General features: G+C 39.9%; 1 protein-coding gene across 1 annotated transcript in view; it reads left to right on the top strand.

Moving 5' to 3' along the window:
* ttyh3a (tweety family member 3a) overlaps positions 1 to 22777 on the top strand; it is a 268746-nt gene that overhangs the window by 87491 nt on the left and 158478 nt on the right. The window lies entirely within an intron of this gene.

The raw sequence follows: 22777 nt of genomic DNA, 5'->3' as shown, positions 1-22777 counted from the left end.
TCAACTAGCAGAGGTTGTTGGAGCAATTATGAGCACAGCAGAAGTTGTTTTTCATCATTGTTTGGCTGTAGCTTCACTCGCACTCAAAGGCTTCCAGGTTGTAGCTAACCCCCAAGACGCAAAGCATTATGGGTCATGTGCAAGTAGAGAATAAAGTCAAGAGCCACCAAAAGTTGGTCTGAGGGCCGCATTTGGACACCCCTGTGCTAGGCTAGCGCATTTATACAGTACCAGCTAACCTGCATTAAAAAGAGTCTGACCCAAGCACAGTGTACCTGAGGTAAATCACTTATAACACCAGACTAATGACATAAATGTCTCTGTCGATAGAGTAATGTTTGGAAAATAACTGACCTTGCTTCACATGAATGACCGCATTTTAAGGGTCTATTTTCTAGCAGATCACTGCGCCATTGCGTAGCTTACAGCCACAAAGCTGATGCTGCTCAAATATAAGTTCTTTTAAATGCAAAATGGTTCAAACTATTCTATCGGCATAGACATTTATATGGGTAGTCTGGTGTTATATGTAAGTGATTTACCTCAGGTGCACTGTGCTTGGGTCAGACTGTTTTTAATGCCGGCTAGTTGGTACCGTAGAAATGCGCAAGCCAAGCACCACTAAACTCTTCAAATACAAGGACTGCAGGAATTAAAAATCAACAACACTCAGGATAACTTGGAAATGAGGCCCTATGCCAAAAATCCTGAAATATCCCTTTAACAAGACTAGTTTAGCATGTGGCTTAGATTTAGCGGTGGTCTGTTTTTGCTTTTGCAAAGTAGAAGACTTTTGCAGTTGTTTTGGTTCAATCTCTCAATCCCCCCAGGAAGTGTCCGCTCTGGTGCGAGGAGAGGAAGTTTATTCTGCTGCTGCTACGCTGGTTTGCGTTTATGTTGGGGCACCTCATCAGGAGCGAGGGCACTGGAAGAATTTGTGGCCAAGTGGTGAAGGAAAAACATTTTTTTTTTTTAAACATTCTTTCACATCCCCTTTTTCCACTAGGAGGCGTCCAAAATGTGTCTCTGTTTCTGACAGATCTATTCCTTCACTCTCAGCAAATAAATTGATAATGATTGTGTTTTTATCTTTGTTGTCTTTATTGGAGACTGTTTGATTTGTGCTCATGTCATGGTTCCACAAACAGCAAAAAGTCCTACAATGAAAGAGCGTTATCTGGAGTGACTTTGAATAATCTGATTTGATGGAAAGTGCACTGACCCAGAGAAGTACCTTGTAGTGAAATGTACTGATAAAGAGGGGATCAACATTGCCATACATTTTGGGGTCAATAGGGTCACTCACAAAAGGAACATGATGTTTGAGAATAAGCCTGTTAAGGTCAGTCCTTGTTGGTGGATTTGGGATAATCTTAGAATTTGGAACAAAAAGCAAAGCCTCTATATCCCCCTTTAATAGAAATTTGGTTTGGTTGAAGTACAATTGAACTAAAGGTCATCGCTGACACCTCTGTTCCCGTCCATTGTGAGTGATGTGGCGTAAACAAACCCACTGCTTTCTTCGTTTGCATCATGATAGCGTCTGTACAAGTCTAACAGTCCGGGACACAATCGCTGGGCGTGCTCTGTGTGTTTCATCTGTTTTGTTCCCGGCCGTCCTGCAATTTACTCGGAGCAAGAAGATACTCTTTTTCACCGTGGCGCTCCTATAGAGAGCTGCTATTGTGAACCCGCACTTGTTTCCTTCCTTTGTATTAGCACGACACAGGGACAACGGGGTATGAAATATATCCATACTGAAAAAAGGCTTTGATGTGGCTTCATGCAAGGGATCACAGGTTTTGTACCTATAACTAAATAACACTGTTTAGTTAAGGTAAAAACCCAAAACTGGCCAACAATAAAGAAAGTTAATACTGAAAAATGTGAATCCAACAGAATGACACCGCAGGAATGCACTCAACTAAACCAGAGATGCTCAGACTTCCCAATCCACGCACACTTCCTCCAGCTCTTCTAGGAACCTGAGGAGGCACCAGGCCAGCTCAAAGAAGTAGACCCTCGAAGTGATGGAGCAAAATTACATTTTATAAAAGAATAAACTGAGAAACATGAGGGAAAGCTTTGTTTGTTTGACCTAAAAAAAAAAGAAAAACAGAAGGTGTATTCGCATTTATATTTAAAGCAGTACTAAGTAACTTGTTTACCTTAATAAATACTTTTCGTTGTCCCTCTGGGGGTAATTCAAGTGTTAATGGGATGATTGGGGGGTCTTTCTCCCCTGGTGTCTCTGGCCAGAAAACCACCCTTGCAACTTTCCCTGCTCCAATCTGGAGGCGCAATACACACTAATGGAATCATGAAGAAGAAGCTAACAGGCTAACGCGCAAAGCTAACTGCGAGCTAGCACCACTTAAACAGTATTTACAGCCAAGTTTGAGTGAAAAAAAATATCTCCATTGTGTATTTGGATGTACAATATCCCTCTGCCCCTTTGTCTTTTCTGTCAGCGTAGTATTTACTCTCACTGACAATTAATGAGTAAAAAACCGCAACGACACCTGCAGTGGCGCTTATGGCCTCTAGGGGCATGAGTTACTTAGTACTGCTTTAAAAGGGTAAAAAACAGTTCTATTGTAAAGTTGAGTGGTATTAATTAAAACCTCTCAGTGAATTGGATAACCTCTTACCCCCTGCCTTAACCGAGCACATTTTCTCCAGTTTGGCTTTACCCAAATCTAAGAGCGTCTCCACTGGAGAGCAACAGTGTAATGCATCATTTGAAAGCTAAGGCCTACAAAGCTGATAGGGTCGTGTTGTCGCCGCGTTTGTGTTACATTTTTGTCGCATTTTGTCTTTTTTGTTGTAGCTTCTTTGTTGGGTTTTCATCACATTTTTGTTGCTACTTTGATGTTTGTTTTTTTGTTTGTTTTTTCAGGAACCTTTAAAATTTGGGTAAAGCCAAACTGGTGAAAATGTGCCCGGTTCAGGTGGGGGTAAGAGGCTAAAGTATATTATACTTTATAGTTCCTGCAGAGAAATGTATCTCTGCATTTGACCCATCTTTCATTGACATTGGGGAAACAAGGGGAGTGTGGGCAGCACAGCACTCAGGAGCCATCTCCAGATCTTGAGCTTGTTTGGTTCATGATCATAATCACCAGGATTTGGCCTATTGGGCATGTTTTGGATTATTGGAGGAAACTGAATCATCATGGGGAATCCCACCTGACACTGGGAGATGCAAACTTCTCACAGACAGAACCAAGGCCCTTTATTTCTGAGAGTCAGTCACTGTGCCGCCTGGATAATATGAGTAATTATATGCTGACTTCTTAAACAATATTTTATGAGAACAGAACCAAAACATTTGCCAGCTCCCAAAAAGAGCCATAAATCCTTTCCCTACAGTCGCCTGTCAACACCTGAAATGAAACCGCACCATAATATGTAATGATGCCATGATCTACACAGGACTAAATCAGATCTATAGCTTCTTAAACCAGTGCCTGATTAAAACATGTGTTGAATGTCATTTTTACCATATAATCTTCCATTAACTCAAGCACACAAGTCGGGTTAAGATGCTGAAAAAAGCTTGTGAGACGTGAGGCACGGTGCCATTGCCTGGCTGGGACAGTGGGAACTGAGGTTGCGCTCCAAACTTGGTGGTGCTTTCTCATAGAAAAGGACGCAGAGAAATTAAAACAGTGGGTAGAAACACAATAACAACATTCTCTGTGGCACGACCAGTTTGTAAAATGTCACCAACTGTGGTCATCCAACACTGACAATTAGTGGTCATGGGGTTTCATGGTGAAGACTGGCTACGTGTGGAAGACAGGACATAACATTATGACATCTGACATAAACTCCATGTGTAAACGTAGCTCTAATGTTACAACAGAGGGTTCAAAAGCCAAAAAATACAAGATCATTATTTGACCTATTATAAAACCAAGAAAGTCTAAGTCATAAGTCTAATTTCTTTCTTCAGGGACTCCTCCTGGCTCCAGAAAGAACCCTATAGTACATGTTTGTGTTTGGGAATGGGAAAACCAGAGCACCTGAAGGAAACCTGCACAGACACAGGGAGAACATGCAAACTCCACAAAGAAAGGCTGAGTCTGTGTAATAACTGGCTGTGACCTCAGAACGGAAAAGCAACTGCTCCATCTGTTTATACTGTTTGAGTCTCGTATGGGGTTTTCCATCGTGTATAAAAAAGATTCCCAAGTTGTCATCAGTGCTGGGTTGTTTAAAAAATCAAGGACATTTCACCTCCAGAGGCTTCATCAACAACTAATGATTTCTTAGTAGCATGCTGGACTTGTTGTTCTGGAGTGGGATTTACTGTACCTTGTTATTGGTTTCATCCAGCTTTTTTCTTCCAAACTATTTCAACTTCATTATACCATCAATCCATTTTCTTCCGCTTTTTCCGGGGCCAGGTCGTGGAGGCAGCAGTCTCAGCAGAGATACCCAGACTTCCTGATCGTCACACACCTCCTCCAGCTGTTCTGGGGGGATCCTGAGACAACACTAGGCCAGCTCAGAGACATAGTCCCTCCAGCGTGTCCTGGGTCTTCCACGAGCCCTCTCCCAATAGGACATGCCTGGAACACCTCTTGAGGGAGGCAACCAGGAGGCTCTGACACAGATGCCTGAGCCTCAGCTGGCTCCTCTCGACATGATGAAGGAGCAGCGACTCGACACCGAGCTCTTCCCAGGTAACCGAGCTCCTCACCCCAAGCCATCCTGTGAAGGAAACTCATGTCGGCCACTTGAATCCGCGATCTTGTCCTTTCGGTCATACAAAAACCAGATCTCATAACCATGAGGGTAGGAAAGTAGATGGACGGTAAATACTAACAATATAATATCTCCTTCTGTCTTTTCATTCCCAAAAGTCTTTTCTCTGGGTTCATTATTCTCCATTGTTCTATATCTATAAGGCTGCACAATATGCACAATTTATTAGTATTTATCAAGTCTACAAGCATGTTCTGAAATGTATCTGACTAATTATCCTGTTAGTTTAGCTGCTCATATTTCTCTTACACTTTCTTAATTTCAAAACCTAATTTGCAAATCTAATCGCAACAGGTCGATCACTCTAACAGGTGTTAATATCTGTGTAGCTTGTCAGATTTGTGGCCTCCTTTGACACAAGCTGCCGATCCCCATGTGATGATCTGGCCCCGCTCTTGCACGGGCAGCACAGTAGCCCAGTGTGGTGCATGAAATCCGATCCCGCTGCGGCGTGTAGATGCGTGGATCGATTACGCCGAGGTTCCCATGGTCGGGCCACTCTCCGGGGAGCCAGCCTCTGCCCCGGCGCAGCGTGGGTCTCTTCACTGTCATTATCAGGCCCATGCAGCGCCCACAATGGCTCAGAGAGATGAGATAACCACGGCACGGAGCAGCAGGTGAGGGGCAGCACAGGGCGCGATCAGGTGTCCCGGTCCCAGGGTGTAGCGTTGCCCCCAGGCCTCCAGGGCTCCGGCCTCGCCATCTGCCGGGGTGAATTCCTCTCGCTGTTGGGGAAAGAGAAAGAGTTCAATACCGGCGTAAACTGCCGCTGTAGGGCGTAGCTTTGACTGTCTCCTGTTACCTTTCAGCGAAGAAGAGTCACACTTCTCCGGGCTCGGGTTGCAATCTCAAAGATTAACTCAAAAAGGCAAAACCCTGAACTAAATGCTTTTGTTTTTGTAGCTTTTTGTTGCCCCCAATTGTTCAAATATTGCACTGCAAAACGTAGTCTAGAAATTAGTTACATTTTCTTGAAATAATATCATAATATCATTGCCCCTCAAATTAGATAATAGGCCTAATTCTCAGTTACCAGATGTTTCCCACAAGTAATTGCTGAATAAGTTTTAAGTGAAAGCTGAAAACCCGATAAAAAATAGCCAGCAGTCTTTATGCGCTTTTTATACTTTTTCAATAGAAACATATTGAGAGAGATGTACAGCATTATGAGAAAGGCTTGCGACCCAGTGAAAATGTTTCTGCGACCCAATATTGGGTCCCAAGTCCACCAGTTGAGAACCACTGTCTTAATATATTTAGGTTTGTTGCCCATATTGGTATTGGGATCTGGCAACTAAAGTATGTGTTTTGTGAGTTTTATGATCAGACAAATGCTGGAGAAACAAATCTCAAACATTGTCAAAAGCGTTTCTCGCATCAAGTAAATGTATAAAATTGTAAGAAAATTAGCATTATACTGTAGTTACTAACAGCAATTGCATTGAACTGGTTTACGTCTATATCTGTGTCCGTGGTTGTTACGAAAGGGACAATATTACCCTCCATTTACTGTAGGTGGAGCATTTAAGCCACGATAATGGAGCAAAGTAAAAAGATTTAAAAACACATTTTTTAAAGACCAGCTAGATTGTCTCTCTATTGGATTTCTTGCTAATTTTATGCTTACATTATTTGAAAATGCACGTAAAATACAGTACTAGCAAAGTCATGTATTGCTATAGCAGGGCCATTATTTTCAATACTATTACTATTATTATTTTTACTACAGCTGAATGAATGCTGATGCTTCTAAAACTACACGTGTCAGTTCTTCACATCAAAGTGGCTGAGTTTGCAGGTTGGACATGTGCTCGTGCACCATGTGTGAACTATCATGCACGGCTGTCAGAGCAGCGTCCCTGCTTCAAATGAGTAATGACTTTACAGTGGAGACACAGATCTGTGGTCCACACTCTGCAGTCTCCAAAGCATGTCCAAGGGCTATTCTCAACGCTTAGTGAATCATGTAGGCTGTGTTGTAGTTCTGCAAGCAGTCGACAATGCATTACAAAGCCTTAAGTGTGACAAATCAGTAGCCTTGTTCAAGTCAATCATGGTGCGAATAAATGCAAAAGCAAGCCTTGTTTTGATCATGTTGCTGTGTTTTTTGCAAACCAAACTAATGTGTAAAACATTTCTCTATTTCTCTCTGCAGTGTAGGCCTATAGGTAGATGAGCTCACTCTAGCTCTCCCTCTAAATGTGTCTGTTACAAAAGTAAGCTATAATAGGCCTAAGATGATAAAGATGTTTTCTACTTTGAATTGAACTGTTGGTTGTGATGTTATTGCACTGAAAGGCCAGTAGGTGGCTTTAGTCTGCAGTTGTCGAAAGTGAAAGAGAAACGGACTTTTCTTGTTGATGCTTTTGCGACTCAAGGCAAAATCTGGCAAAAATGGTTTATCAAGTTAGAGTATTGTGGATCTCTGTGAGACAGAAGAGCCGTTCTGGAGGTTCACAGTGGAGGACTGCAGAAAAAGATTGTACAGCAACTGGTTGTTTTGTAAAAAGATGGAATTAAGTTTCATTTCATTTTTTTATTTATTTCATTAATTTAAAAAAGCAACAACAGCATTTAGCATGAATGAAAAGGAGCAGAAAGAAGTAGAAACGTATGTCTGCCCCTTGTCAACACAAAATCATTTACAGTTCCAGTTCATTTAATGTGGATGTAGCCTATACACATGACTGTTTATATGTATTTGATTATTTATATGATATTGCAAAGTAAATGTTTAGAAGAAAGTTAAGAATCCTACCCTCTGACTCATGGAATACAACAGAAGACAACAGTTAAGATTCTTCTTCTCCTTGGTGCAGAGGGAATCCAAATGAGATATAAGACCAGAAGGGAAACATGGGTGACAGGGATTGCAAGAACATCGAGCTGTTGGGCAGATTTTCAGAAAAAAGATGAGAGCCGCTTCATCCTCCTTGCTGTCAGACTGTACCACCCTATTGTGAAGTGAAACTCGTGTGCAATAACTTTATTTGCAAACTCATGTGAAATAACCTCCGTATCAAAGCCAATCACCTTGGACTGTAAACTTTGCACTGCCAATGTTGACTTTTTCATGAGGGAAAAAAAAAAGTATTATCATTGTGTATTTGACCTTTTAGTGATATAACGGCTGCATGGTTAGCTGGTCATCTTTACTTTAAATCACAATGGCTCCATCTTTTGTTTTTAGAGTTGCTGGTAGGTTTTCTCTGCTGACGGACCCTGTCACCAGAAAACCTACACAACAATTGATCCTGGAGCATTGTAGAGGCCACAGTGATTGCAAGTCAAGGTGTTATGCTGATCCCCCATGCAGTCACAAAAGTTCACAAAAAGGTCAATTACGTATATCAAGTTCCATGATGCTTCTTTAAAGTTTGTATATTCATTGTATATTTGATCCCTCTTGTTACTATTACTTGTTTGCACCTGTCAGTTTGCACCACCTACAGTAAGTGTTTTTTGAGAGCTGATTTCTCTATTGTGAATAAAGTCCTATCTTATATCTTGTGTGCTGTTGTGATGTATCGCTAAGTTTGCTATGTGACACAGAAACAATAAATGAAATTTGTTTTTCTAAATCAAACCTCTGGCCCATTGTTTTACCACATTATCCTCAGTCCGTGTTAAATGATTAACATATTGACATGTGACATTGATTAATTTCCTCATGTCTGGTATTGTCTTATAATGAGACAATAATCACCCAGTGGCAAAACCCTGCAAATAAATGAAAAACACATTTCTTCACAGCATCTTCACTTTTTATGGTATTATGATTATTACTTTTAAGCTTTATCTGAGAGTGCAAAGTAGGATACACAGAAAAGGGGACACAAAGAGTCATGTAAAGTAAAAGATGAAGGAAAAAATAGCTAGAAAGGAATGTATCACGTGTTGTAAGTGAAAAAAAACCTGTTTGAGACTTATGTCAAACAGGTTTTTTTTGTGCTGCGTTGATCAGCTCCACCATTTAGAGACACAAGGAAGGTATAGCCTGTCGATTCAAAAATGAGTTGGCCTCACTGTGTTCTTGTGACTGGATTTCTGGGAGAACACCTTCGTGTTGGCCTCTGTGACACTGAGGAGCAGTTCAAGAGGTTAACAGTGAAGGACTTGAAGAGAAAGGTTTTGCAGAAACTGCCGCCAAATACTGAAGGTACAGTCGGCCATATCCAACTTTTTGTTTGTCTGTAAACATGTTTGAATCGAATCTATTGCTCGTGTAGGCTGGCCTGTATCTTTTATAGCTTTATTAGAGCATATGTTTTTTTCTAATTGAACATGTTCTCCTCCAGAAGACACGATCTCTCTCATATTTCAAGTTGAGCGCCTGGATGTTGAGTCCAAGCTTCTGACTGATTATGGAATTCAACACATGTCAGTGATTGAAATAGTTGTGCAATTCTATGGCGGCGGCTACGGACCTAGGCCTGTACCGGAGAAGAAAGAAGACCAGAAGGGGAACATGGGTGACAGGGACGGCAAGAACATCAGTATGGACTGTTTAGGCAATTTTCAGAAAAAATATTAGATCTGTATGTTTTTGTCATACAGTTGCAAGAGCAAAGGTCTATTAGCCCATGGGCAATAAGTTTGTGAATGTGTCATAGTCTGTGTCATACGTAGTCTTTCTCTTTCTTGTATCTTATGTTTGATTTGATTGACCTGTAGAAAGCTTTCAAAATAGACCTCATTAAAATCTCATTTGGCATCTTCATGTTTGCTATAATTACTCTTTTGTGGGCTTTACTGATCAGAACAAATTCCAGTAGGTTTGAAAGTAATTTGTTGTAAGTGACAGCAGTTGGGAAATACTTGCTGTGACAATAAAGGCAAAGGAAGATACTGTGAATTAAATACCGATTTACGTGAACTACTTAAGATTTCTTTCTTTTTTTTTGTAATTGCACCTCTGAGTATAGCTTTGGCCTTCGTTCTTGTACTTCTAGGCTATTATTCTATTTATACTTAAAAGTATAAATAGTCTACTCTTACCTGAGTATAAAAACTTAGTCTCTATTGTTGTGTGAGGTAAATTTTGTCAACATGTGTAGGCCTAAATCAGACTTTTTAACGCTTAACTTCTTAACCCCAACCTGAGCCGAGCACAGTTTCTTCGTCTTGCCTCTTCTGTCTTGCCTCAAAAATGAGAAGAAAATAAGGATGAAAACGCAACAAGAGAGCGACAAATAACAGGCAAAAAAAAATTAATAAAAAGTGACAAAAACACAACCAAAAAAAGCACCAAAATTGTGACAAAAAGCTATGAAAATGTGACAAAAATGTGATGAAAACCCAACCAAAAAGCGATGAAAAAATAAAATGATGACAACGCAAAGACAAAGATCCATTTAGATGAGTTTTGTAGGTCTTAGCTTTCAAATGATGCGTTACTCTGGTCTTTTTGGGTAAAGCTGAACTGGAGAAAATGCGCTCGGTTAAGGCTGGGGTTAAGAGGTTAAGTATAACGAGAGGACTTTCATCAAATACATTTTTAACTCATACTTAAGGCATTATTTGGGTTGGCTAATTTTTCCTTCTAACCATTTACTTCAAACCAGAATACAAAAACAAAATGAAGTGCACAACACTATAAAAAAAGTGAACACACACATGGCCCGTGACCTTTAAACCCACTCCAGCTTTGACCAGGTGTAAAATCAGAGATGTACGACCACGGCTTTCATGTCCTGACACTTGCATGACATATACAGCCTGTGTGAGGGCACCAGCGCGGCCGAACATGAGAATATTGAATTTGGATCTGCTTCGGAGGACACGGGTGCACAGATCTCGGGTTTACAAGGCGCGCCAGGTGAGAGGAAATCAATCACACTTCAGTCACTGATGTGGCCTCAGTGAAAGTGGACTCAGCAGAAACATTACACAAAACATCAAAAAGTCGGCTGAAAATTTAAGAGGCGATGGTAAAGTGTGTGCGGCGTTGGTCCGAAGGATAAAACATCTGTTTTGAAGCTTTAAATCATTTAAGAATCCTGATGCTTTTACATATCATGAGCCAGCCTCTAACCTTGGAGACATACATCTTGCATGGTTATTATTAATCTATTACTGACACTGAAGAAACAAGATACTTTTACTCAAGAAAACAACTGTCTGAGTATTACTAACTTGGGAAACATTTTATCTTGTGGGCAAAATAAGTTTTAGGAATAGTGTTATGAGCTTGAATAACATATTCAATGAAGGTTCTTGACTCATCTTATGTACTCTGTAGTTCAGCCATTCCCAAAGTCCAGGACCCCTTATTGATCAGAAAATCTCTCGGACGCCCCCAAATCATAATAGTTTACTCCATTCAAATAATTTTAGAGCTAAAATGACATCAAAAGTAACATGTAGCAATGACAGTAGGCTAAATACTGGTCTAAACTGGTGCATTTGTCCAGATAAATGTATTTTTCCTTTCAAAATTAACTTTTTTCATTGTACATTTTTTGCAGACAAGCTTTGGGGCCCCCTGTAGTGCCTCTGAGGCGCTCCAGGGGGCCCCGGACCCCACTTTGGGAACCACTGCTGTAGTAGAAGAAACATTCAACACTTCAACCACAGAGTCCAGAGAACCTTCAGTAAAGATGGACAACTCCTAGTCTACACAGACAACTTGAATAACATAGTTAATGTGGCATTTGTTGGAGTATTTACTACTACTACTACTACTACTACTACTACTACTACTACTACTACTACTACTACTACTACTACTACTACTACTACTACTACTACTACTAGCTGGCCAACACTCATGTCTTTGGTAATTGGAAAATAATTATTTAATTGTTGTTTTACTATCATATAATACGATAACTACTACATGATAGCAGAGCATGGTCCAGTTTTGCATGTTCCTTCTGCTTCCTTTTAAATATGCATTTTTCCCCCATAGATTTCCCTGTTGTCTCGATGGCCCACTGCTGCAGAGACGTTCAGACAGTGCCAGTGTCTTTTCCACACAGGATGCTCTGGAGATACCGAAGCACACAGACAGCCTTTGTGCTGATGACAAGTCCAGATGTAAGTCCTGACCAGCCGCTGACCTCTGCTCTCCTCTGTGTTCCTGTTATGCACCGTTGGAGAGGAATAGCTGAATATTATACTTCTGCTCAAACATAACAGGAAAATTGGACATGGTGAAAAGAGTACGTTCACAAAGTGTTCTCCCTGTTTGAGAGAAGATTTTAGCACAAATAGTCCTATTCTCATCCCAGAGCCATTCTGCAAATACTTTTCAAATAGACAGAAGTGGATTTGCTTTAGCAGTAAAATATTGATCTTAACCTCTTACCTCCCACCTAAACCTGGTGCATTTTCTGCAGTTCGCCTTTACCCAAATCTAAAAGCTTCTAGACAAAGAAACTAAGACCTACCAAATTGTGACTTTTTTTGGTCACATTTTTAAAGCGTGATTTGACGTGTTTCGGTAGGGGTTTTTTTAGTCACTTTTTCATCCCCTTTTTGTGGCTCTTTCGTGGCTTTCTCATTGAATTTTTTGTTGCTTTTTCATCTCTCTATAGTCTTTTTTTGTCGCTCTTTTTGTTGTGTTATTGTTGCTTTTCCAGCACGTTTGTAGCGCCTCATTTGAGAGGTAAGACCTATAAAACTCATCTAAAAGGAGCTTTTTCCTTATGTTGTCACTTTTGTTTTTTACATTGCTTTTTCATCACATTTTTTTCACTATTTTGACACTTTTTTCCAAGATGCTTTTCGATTTGGGTGAAGCCAAACTGGAAATAATGTGCTTGGTTGAGGTGGAGGGTTAAACAGTGATTCCCTTCAAAGCAACGCGTAGCTCTTACATGGCATTTGCAAATAACAGTTTTACCTATAATAATGCTGATGTTATTCATTTTGCAAATTACAAAGGTGGTTTATGTGGGCATCTTGCATGCTCTTGGGAAAAAATGATCCAATGGCATAAACCACTATGGAACAAACATAATAGGACTCTGTCTCACCTCCAGAATCCTGTCTGCATCAAATTAGTGCTAGTGCAGGCCTCCTGTGGTTAAAGCTCAGGGGCTGAATTCTGGAGATTGGAAGCTGAGGTGTGAAATGTCCATAAACCACAATGAGATAAAGACGTGTGACTTTGTTGTGGGAAATGAATGTTTATGATTTTAGAAACACTTTTGATTGTGCTATGACGCCTTAAACTATCACACAATTTCCCTCATCAAATCATAACGTTTAATAAGTCTATAATCCGGAGCTGAATTAGCCTCTCAAACGACCACACATACACACTCACAAACTAGCATGTTAGGGAAAGTGTCTTGCCTAAGGACACAAAGGCAACCAACCCCTGACTGTGACTGTTGGTAGAATAGCTTGACAGTCATACAGTACATACGTAGTAAAACACAGCCATGAATATTGCTTGTTCAAAATTGCTGTGATTGGGGGGTGATATAAATCGGATAAAAGCCATTTATCTCACAACAACAAGGCTTTAATCATCAGCCATTTAAAACAACAACAATCTAACTTAAACCCCTCTTTGTTCTCCACTTCTCACGCCCGCTTGTGTAAACAGTCAGACCTGCTGCAGCCTGGGCCTTTATCTCCCTCAGACAGACTTCACTTGTTATACCTCCATCTGTTCTGTCCATCAAGTTGTCTCCGAACCTACCATTGCTGCTGACAGAGTCCTTGCGCCTCTGGGTGGGACGACACAAGATCCCCATGGGCCAATATCTTCAGCTGGGGAGGGACACACACACACACACACACACACACACACACACACACACACACACACACACACACACACACACACACACACACACCATAAAGGCCATTGTTTTGACAGTGGCCGTACCTCATTGCTTTGGCCCCTCTGAGCTCACGTCCCGGCCACTAGATACACAAGAGAGCACCGGCCACAAGTATTCAGCATGACATAAGTAAACACAATGGTAAACTGGTGGGGTCTGGAGTCAGTAAATTTGGCTTTGAGTTGATCTCCAGGGACAACATGTTTACGCTGGTTTAGTTCATGGGTGGTGATGTTTACAGGCTATTGTTATGCACTTGTATGTGTCAGACAAACATAATGCTGAAGCTTAAGAGAAAAAAAGGCTTTCATTGTCTTTTGGTCTACATAATGTAACATAATGAGCAATAATAAGCATCTGTAGTGGCACAACAAGACAGTGTTAAGTGAATATTCATCATGTTTATACAATTATCATAAATACTCAGAGTTGTACAAATCTTCAAATGACATATGCTATATTGACCTATTTGCTGCTGTGGGTATTCAAGCACTTTCTCCTGAATACGTCATCACCACATGCTACTCATTGACAGGAGCATTGGGATGGAGCAGCCAGAGCATCATTATGTAAATATGGACGCCTTTGCAGACAGATGGCGCTGCGCTGTCATTCCCAAACACGGACACGGACACATGTGAATGACGCATGAATATATAGGCTTATAATGGACTGCTGAAATAGGCTTTTCCACAACAACAGCAACTTCTTTCAGTTCAAGAACAATCAAGAAATCAAGTGTAGAAAGGCGTAACCAGGAACTGAAGTTGAAAATTAGTACTAAATAGTTCAGTGACCTAATACACAAAACATACAATGTAGATAATTTGTACCATTTATTTAAGATGCCTTTCGTTATATCCACATGCAAATAATAACTTGGTTTTTTTAACTTTCAGATTTGGTGGAAGTGACTTTGCCTGTAAGCCTGCTTCTATCTCGTCTATGTTCACAGCAGGTGTCTATCGCCATCTGCCTGCGAATAACTAAAACTGCCGCCGCATCACATATTGACCCGCTAGATGTCGCAGTTGTGCTTCGTGAGAGCTTTTAATTAAACGTGTATGGAAAATCTTATTATTCAAAACTTTTACTGTGACATTTGTGGGCAATCATTCTGAAAAGACAGTAGGATGAAAACATTATGGATTCCCTTTGAGGTTTAGGTCAGTGTCTTGGTGAAGCCCATGATATGAAAGCTTCAACTCCTCTTCAACCTAATCTAGAGCAAGATTCACCAATGATCAGAGGATACCTGAACCATGAAGTATCAGAAAATAGTTCAGTATTTACTTTTAGGATATGCAGTGGGGTTCCCAGAGTTCTGTCATTTTGGGAATCTGGGGCTTGGGAACTGTTTGGGAACAGACAGAACTTATCACATTCTTTCATGGACATTTCTAATTTCCTTCGTTGATGTTAAACGGGGCAACACTGTATTAAGAAAAACACTTTTTGTGTTATCATTCATATCCTCTGAAAAAAACATTTAAAAAAATAAAAAAATCTTCCAGGGTATGTAGACTTTTGAGCACAGTATTATTTTACATGTTTGAAAGAGTGTAGACTTACATTCTTTGAAAATGCATGTAAATTACAGCACTAGCAAAGTCTTTTATTACTTTTGCAAAGCCATCCCTTCACTACTATTGCTATTAAAAGTATCACTGCTCACTACAGCTGAATGAATGCTGATGCTTCTAAAACTACACGTGTCAGTTCTTCAGATCAAAGTGGCTGAGTTTGCAGCTTGGACATGTGCTCGTGCACCATGTGTGAACTATCATGCACGGCTGTCAGAGCAGCGTCCCTGCTTCAAATGAGTAATGATTCTCTACAGAATCACTCTTCAGTCCAAGGCAGGTCCAAGTGCTATTCTCAACGCTTAGTGGTTTATGTAGGCTGCGTTATAGGTCTGTAGGTAGTGCGTTACAAAGCCTTTAGTACAGGGGTAGGCAACGTCAGGCCCGGGGGCCTAATTCGGCCCTCCAGCATAAAATCTTTGGCTCCCAAGAGAATTTTGAAGAAACATTTATTCATAAATCAGAGACCAAATATGTGAAAAGGACGCTAAAATGTGGAAATTTGGGGAAATTTTCAAATTTTTTCACATTTCTCAGCAAAACACCCCATTAGGTCATATATTTTGTGCAAAACGTATATTTGCACAAAAAAGGTGCTTTACTTTGGGCTACAATTGTGTGTTTCGGCCCTTGGTGTTTTGGCAATAAAGAAAATCGTCCCTCCATGACACAAACTTGCCTACCCCAGCTTTAGTATTTAGGCCTGTGACAAATTATAGTGGTAGCCTTGTTCAAGTCAATCATGGTGCGAATAAAATGGGATCTTTTTTTATATATTATTTTCCTTTTCAAATGATCATGTAAAATATGTCTTTCTGCTTCGAATTTAATTGCGGGCGTATGTGATGTTATTGCACTGAAAAGCCAGCAGATGGCTTTAGTCTGCACGTTATAAGTGAAAGTGAAACTATTCTGGGGTCGTCCTTTTCTTGGTGTTGTGCTTTTTCTGCCACAGAGACACTACACAAAATCTGGTAAAAATGGTTTATCAAATAGAAGTGTTTCGTCTCGACGGGACGCAAGTTTTTTTGAATGTCTGTGAGACGGAGGAGCAGTTCAGGAGGTTGACGGTGTGGGACTTGAAGATAAAGTTGAGTCAGGACGAGAGGTTCGACGACTCACCACGTATGTAAAACAAACACAAAGTGGTGGAAACATAGGCAGCTACCGATTAGTGTGTAATTTAAATGTCTTTCCCCTGCAGCGAGTGAACAACGCTTGATTTATGATGGAAAACAGTTAGAAGACTCCATCCTACTGTGGGATCATGGACTACGACACCAATCAACAGTTCTTAGAGTGTTACGTTTGCGTGGAGGTCATGAGCCAGAGGAGAAGAAAGAAGACCAGAAGGGAAATATGGGCGACAGAGATCACAAGAACATCAGCATGACCCATTTGGCAGATTTTCAGAATTCTCAGAGAATTCCTGATGTGCCAAAATAACTGAGACAGTTTGGGAACACCATGAAGCCTGGGTGAATGTAGCGCGTGAGCATGTGGTGGTTGTCGGAGGGGCCGATGGCACAGACTGGTTGCCTCGCTTCTGTCAGTCTACCCCAGGGCAGCTGTGGCTACAACAGTAGCTTACCACCACTGAGTATTGAGTGAATGAATAATGACCACGACAGTATAGGCTTGTAAAGTGCATTACAAGCGTATTAGGTCCATGGCTCGCCTGCCCTTATCCATTGTATATATAAGTAGATCTAACAGCGATCTGCATTTGTACTTACAGCAAAATATAGTCAAATAGAGCTTTAACTTCAAATTCACATAAACGAGCTATGGGAAGAAGAAAAACAGGAAGAAGCAGGTGTATATACACTGTATATATAAGCGGAAACAATCCAGCTTGTTACGTTGTAAAAACTATTCCAACCTTATGAATAGTTATGAATAGTTCTGATTGCTCGTTTTTGTTTATTCTTATTTCCTTATTGTTATAATTACGCCCCTTAAGATTTTTGCTTCTACTTATTGTACATAAGATACCTATTTTTTCTTCTATTTAACTGTTTGCACATTTCCTGTCTGTTTTGCACACACTGAGTGATCTTATTGAATGCCGATTGTAACAAGTGAATTTCTCCGTTATGAGATCAATAAAGGCTTATCTTATCTTATCTTATAATTATTACGCCAAAGCTCAATTCCATGGGTTAAGTATGACAGTATAAGACTGGAATACAATATAAACAACTCCTTATGATTTAAAAAGTACTTATTTCTGTTTATAATCGCAATATTTTTTGATATCTTTCTTTTTATGTGTCGTATGTGTGACTCATACTAGCTCAGTTTGTTGTCTATGGTCTTTCCCAAGAACTTGATTTCTGTTACTTTTCTATTTTAGTACCAGTCATACCAAACATGATCATTTTTGTTTTGTTTAGGTTGAGTGATAATTTGTTTAAATCCAGCCATGTTTTAAGTTTAGCTATTTCCTGATTTACATCCTTTATAAGTCTATTATAGTTATCGTTAGAGTGAAATATATTGGCATCAGCAAAAAACACAATTTTTAATAATTCTGATACTTAAAATATATCATTGGTGTATACCAGGGGTAGGCAACGTCTGGCCCTCCAGCATAAAAGCTTTGGTCCCCAAGAGAATTTTGAAGAAACAAGTATTCATAAATCAGAGACCAAATATGTGAAGGACTAAAATGTGGAAAATACTTTCAATATTTTCACATTTCTCAGCAAAACACCCCATTAGGTCATATATTTTGTGCAAAACGTATATTTGCACAAAAAAGGTGCTTTACTTTGGGCTACAATTGTGTGTTTCAGCCCTTGGTGTTTTGGCAATGAAGAAAATTGGCCCTCCATGACACAAACTTGCCTACCCCTGGTGTATACATTGAATAGCAAAGGTGCAGTATAGACTCCTGAGGCAGTCCACAAACAGTAGTAGTAGTAGTAGTAAATAGAAATGTATTGTCCCCGTGGGGAAATTCACTTGCAGTGAGTGGAAATCAGGGGCGGACTGGCCATATGTCCATTCTGGAAGAGCACTGGCCACTGGCTCTAGGGCCACCTTAACCTCTTAACTCCCGCCTGAACCGAGAGCATTTTCTCCACTTCAGCTTTACCCAAATCCTGTAGGCCAGTGTAACACCTCATTTGAAAGCTAAGACCTACAAAACTAAATTGATCTTTTTCCTCACATCATCAGATTTTTTTTCATCACTTTTTTTGTTGGGCAGTCATCTCATTTTTGTCAAATTTTCGTGACTTTTTTGTCACTTTTTCGTCAAATTTTGCGATTTCTTTTGGTCACTTTTTTGTCAAATTATTCGCATTTTTTTTGGTCAAATTCTTATCACTTTTTTGTCCATTTTTTGTCACTTTTTCGTTCATTTTTTGTCACTTTTGTCACATTTCCACCATTGTTTTTGTCTCAGTTTTGTTGCTATTTTCACATCTTTTTTCCAGAAGCTTTTGGACTGGGGTAAAGCTGGAGAAAATGTGGGAGTTCAGGTGGGAGTTAAGGGGTTAACTGAGCTTTACCCAAATCTAAAAGCTAAAAAGAAAAGCATCAAAATAGCAACAAAAAAGAGGATGAAAAGAAAACAAAAATGTGCCGGAAAAGCAACACGAAAAATGACAAAAAATGTGATGAAGTCAAGAAAAACACGACAACAAAGCAACGAAAAGGCCACAAAAACGTGACAAAAACATAACAAAAAATGATTGAAAAAAATGTGACAAAAACACAATAAAAAAGTGACAAAAAGTTAGAATCACTCTTGTAGGTCTTAAAATGAGGCGTTGCATTGTTGCTCTCCAGTCGAGAAGCTTTTAGATTTGGGTAAAGCCGAGCTGGAGTTAAGGTGGCTGGTAAGTGCACATTTACATTAATCCAGGGCTGTTTTTCAGTCCCAGTCCGCCCCTGGTGGAAATACACAGACACAGAAAGTGACCACAGCAGACAAATCCAAACATTGACAACATACAAAGAACAAACCACGGCCCGTCAACCTCAGTTTAAATTGTGTTAAAATCGTTACCTACATTCCTTAAAACCTTCTCTGACAGACAGCCGTACAGAATAGAAAAATCACTGTTGGTTACGTCATATTGTTGGTTTGTTTAATTGTAAAATGGCTTGTGGCACAAATGACTGCCTGGTCCTGTTTTTAGACAGGGCAGGGCACCTGTACCTTCGACTTGAGGGAAGCAGCTCAAACTGTCTAAACAGAGGAGAGAGAGATGAGAACAATGCTCATACATTTTGATTCAGTGTCCCCATCCTAGCAAATACTTGTTTTGTTCTTATCTAAAAAGCTTATTATTCTACTTTTTGTGCAAAGATAGAATGATTGATTGTATCGAATGCTTTCTTTAGATCAATAAAGATTCCAGCAGCATAATAGCCATGGTGGTCGATCTTTTGGGTCTGTATTGCCCTTTGTTAATAGGTGGCGTTCACGATTTAGGATGTGATGACGTCATAATGTCAGGTGGAGGGCAGGGCCGATACAAATACAGTTTTTGTAACAAATCTCCAAAACGAAAATTGACAAATGCTTTGCCTCATCAGTATATGACAGTGATTAGATATTATTTTTTATGGCTGAAAGTCCTTCCTACTGGACAACATCATGCTCATGTATTTGAATACCGTCTCAACTTTTGGACGCCTTTCAGAGGAAATAATTAGTTAGTAATAATTAGTTCATATGTGCCGACAGAGGAGACAATGAACTTTGTGTCAATTTTTGTTTCATGTGGATTCCTCCAGTAATTACTGATTTATTACCCAAAAAACAAAGACAAAAAAATCTGCAGTTCGCCAGTTACCACAGTTAGTTACCGCCATGTCATTTTCATTGAGCTCCATCTCAATTTTAAACTATGAGCTCTTCAGAATGTTTTGATGAAATGTGAACACAACCTATTAATTTATGCTTCGCAATAGATTTTTCCAATCTGCTGTAGAATGTTTTCTCCAATATTTTTGAGAACTGCGGCAGAAGAGAGGCTGTCAATTATTATTTTAATTAATCTCTTGTTTATGTGTTCTCTCTCTCTAAACTTCAGCATTTTGTTTGTCTGACGCACAAAACAAAATGCTTAAGTTTCGAAAAGCAAGGTCCAAAGCCAGAGAGAAGAAAGGCATAAATGACGCAGTAACTTCCCATACAGCACATTGGTTACTTTGCAACAAGTTCTGCAAGACATTCTCAAACTGTACTAGTACTCGAGCTTCTTCAGCTGGTCCTCGTCATCTGCAATTTCTGATTTTTTGGTTTCAAACAGAGAAAATGCTTTAATTTTTCCTTTAGTAATGTATTGAAGTTGGGTGTTTTTTCCTAGTTTAGAAATTGTTTACACTCATTTTTGATCCTTTTTTTAGATTCATTTAGGTCTATTTACACCCATTTATTCCTGATTTGATCATGTTCTTGGCCTAGCTTTAGTTATAAGTAAAAACAGCCATGTGTGAAATGTTTGAAAACCACTGGCCAACACGATGCAGTGATTACAATGGATTCAGTTGTATTGGCACTTCACTATTCCAGCCATCTGATGTCATTAATCATTTGAGACCTGTTGAATCAATGAAAAATAGCCAATATTTCCACTTTTAACAGTGGATATATTCAATCGCTGTTCGGGATGATGACTAGATTTAAACAATGCGCTTGTCCCGAAGGGTGAAGACCAAGCACTCAGCAGTTCTCCGGGGCCTTTTGGTGATAGAGATCCAAATGGAAAACACAAAACAAAAAAGGAAGACGTTTTATGTTAGGGGTTGGGGTAGGAAGGCTACCTATGAATGTGTGCCCCTACTTTTAAGAGGATAAGAATGTTTGTTTTCATTCAGCAAGCAACATAATGAGACTCTTTGTAGGATACATACAGTGTCCGACGGGACAGTCCCGGCACTGGAATAAGCATCTGTAGTGGCACACCAAGACACTGTTAAAGAGGGGGTATTATGCTTTTTTCAATCATATAGCACCAGTCTATAACACACTACAATGATGACGAAACCTTCTGTTGGTCTGTAAATGCAGTAAATTAGAATAACTGCCTTGTATAAAATTGCTCTCTCAAAATGGCTGTAGCGAATGTCTTGAAATAGGCCTCTGTCTCTTTAAGAACCTCTGACTCTTTCCGACACGCCCCCTCCACACGCTGTCTGTGGCATCAGTGGGGAGGGGGTTCTGCTGAGGAGCAGGGGTTGGTTACTCGGCTGGTGACGAAAGCTCGGAGGCGTCTCCAGGAGGTGGGGGCGTTCCTAGGGGGACTCCTATCCTATCCCTAAAATGGCCGGAGTTTTTACAGATTACTCAAAAATACATGAATGTGCCAAGGCAACACTTCAGGCATGTTTTTAATGAGGGAATGACATAATAACATGATGTAAAGCTTGAAAAAGTCGATTTTGCATAATACCCCCCCTTTAAGAAAATATTCATCAATTATGATAAATAATCATAGTTGATCAAATCTAAATATCATACGGTATGCTATATTGACCTACTGGCCTTATTTAAGTTGTTGGGGTCATTTGCTGCTGTGGGTATTTAAGCACTTTCTCCTCAATACGTCATCATCACATGCTACTCATTGACAGGAGCATTGGGATGGAGGAGCCAGAGCATCATTATGTAAATATGGACGCCTTTGCAGACAGATGGCGCTGCGCTGTCATTCCAAACATTGACACGGACACATGTAAATGACGCATGAATATATAGGCTTATAATGGACTGCTGAAATAGGCTTTTCCACAACAGCAACTTCTTTCAGTTCAGGATCAATCAAAAAATCAAGTGTCGAAAGGCCCAACCAGGAACAAAGCATCAGCTACAAGCTTGTTTTTAGTGTGTTGAATTGTAATGTCCCTGTCAAATAAAATATCTCCGTGGCCTCAAAGCATACAATGTAGATATGCTGCACCATTTATTCGTTATATCCACATGCAAACAATTTGATTTTTTTTAACTTTCCGATTTGGTGGAAGTTACTTGCCTGTAAGCCTGCTTCTATCTCGTCTATGTTTATAACAGGTGTCTATCGCCATCTGTCTGCGAATAACTAAAACTACAACTGTATTACATATTGATACGGCACCCGCTAGATGTCGCAGTTGTGCTTTGTGACAGCTTTTAATTAAACGTGTATGGAAAATCTTATGCCAAACTTTTACTGACATTTGTAGGCCATCTGAAAAGACATGAACACATTACGGATTCTTTGAGTTTCAGGGCAGTGTCTTGATGCTTAAACTCCACTTCATCCCAATCTACAGCAACTTCCAATGATCAGTCCAAATTCAGCATCTGAAAATAGTTCAGTACTGCTCGGGTCCAGTTCTTCTAATATAGGAATGAGGCTTGAAGGGTTTTGGGAGACAGTGCGTGTCAGTCTTCCATGGAAATTACACATTTCCTTCTGTCCCCAAATGGTTTTTGAACTACAATTATTTAAAATGCATCACTTGTTAATGTGGTCCCAATATTACAGGTTAATGTTGGTCTACAGTGATTCTTAGCCAGGGCATCATGGTGCATTTACCAGAAATGACTGCTTTCTGTTTAACAGTTGAGGCATAAATGTGGGTCTTTTGCTCGTCATAGCATACATTTTAGATGAGTCTTTA

The sequence above is a fragment of the Gobius niger genome (assembly GCF_951799975.1).
Source record: "Gobius niger genome assembly, chromosome: 10".
Classification (NCBI taxonomy): domain Eukaryota; kingdom Metazoa; phylum Chordata; class Actinopteri; order Gobiiformes; family Gobiidae; genus Gobius; species Gobius niger.
The sequence above is the reverse complement of the archived record's forward strand: the minus strand, read 5'-3'. Positions and strand labels throughout refer to the sequence as shown.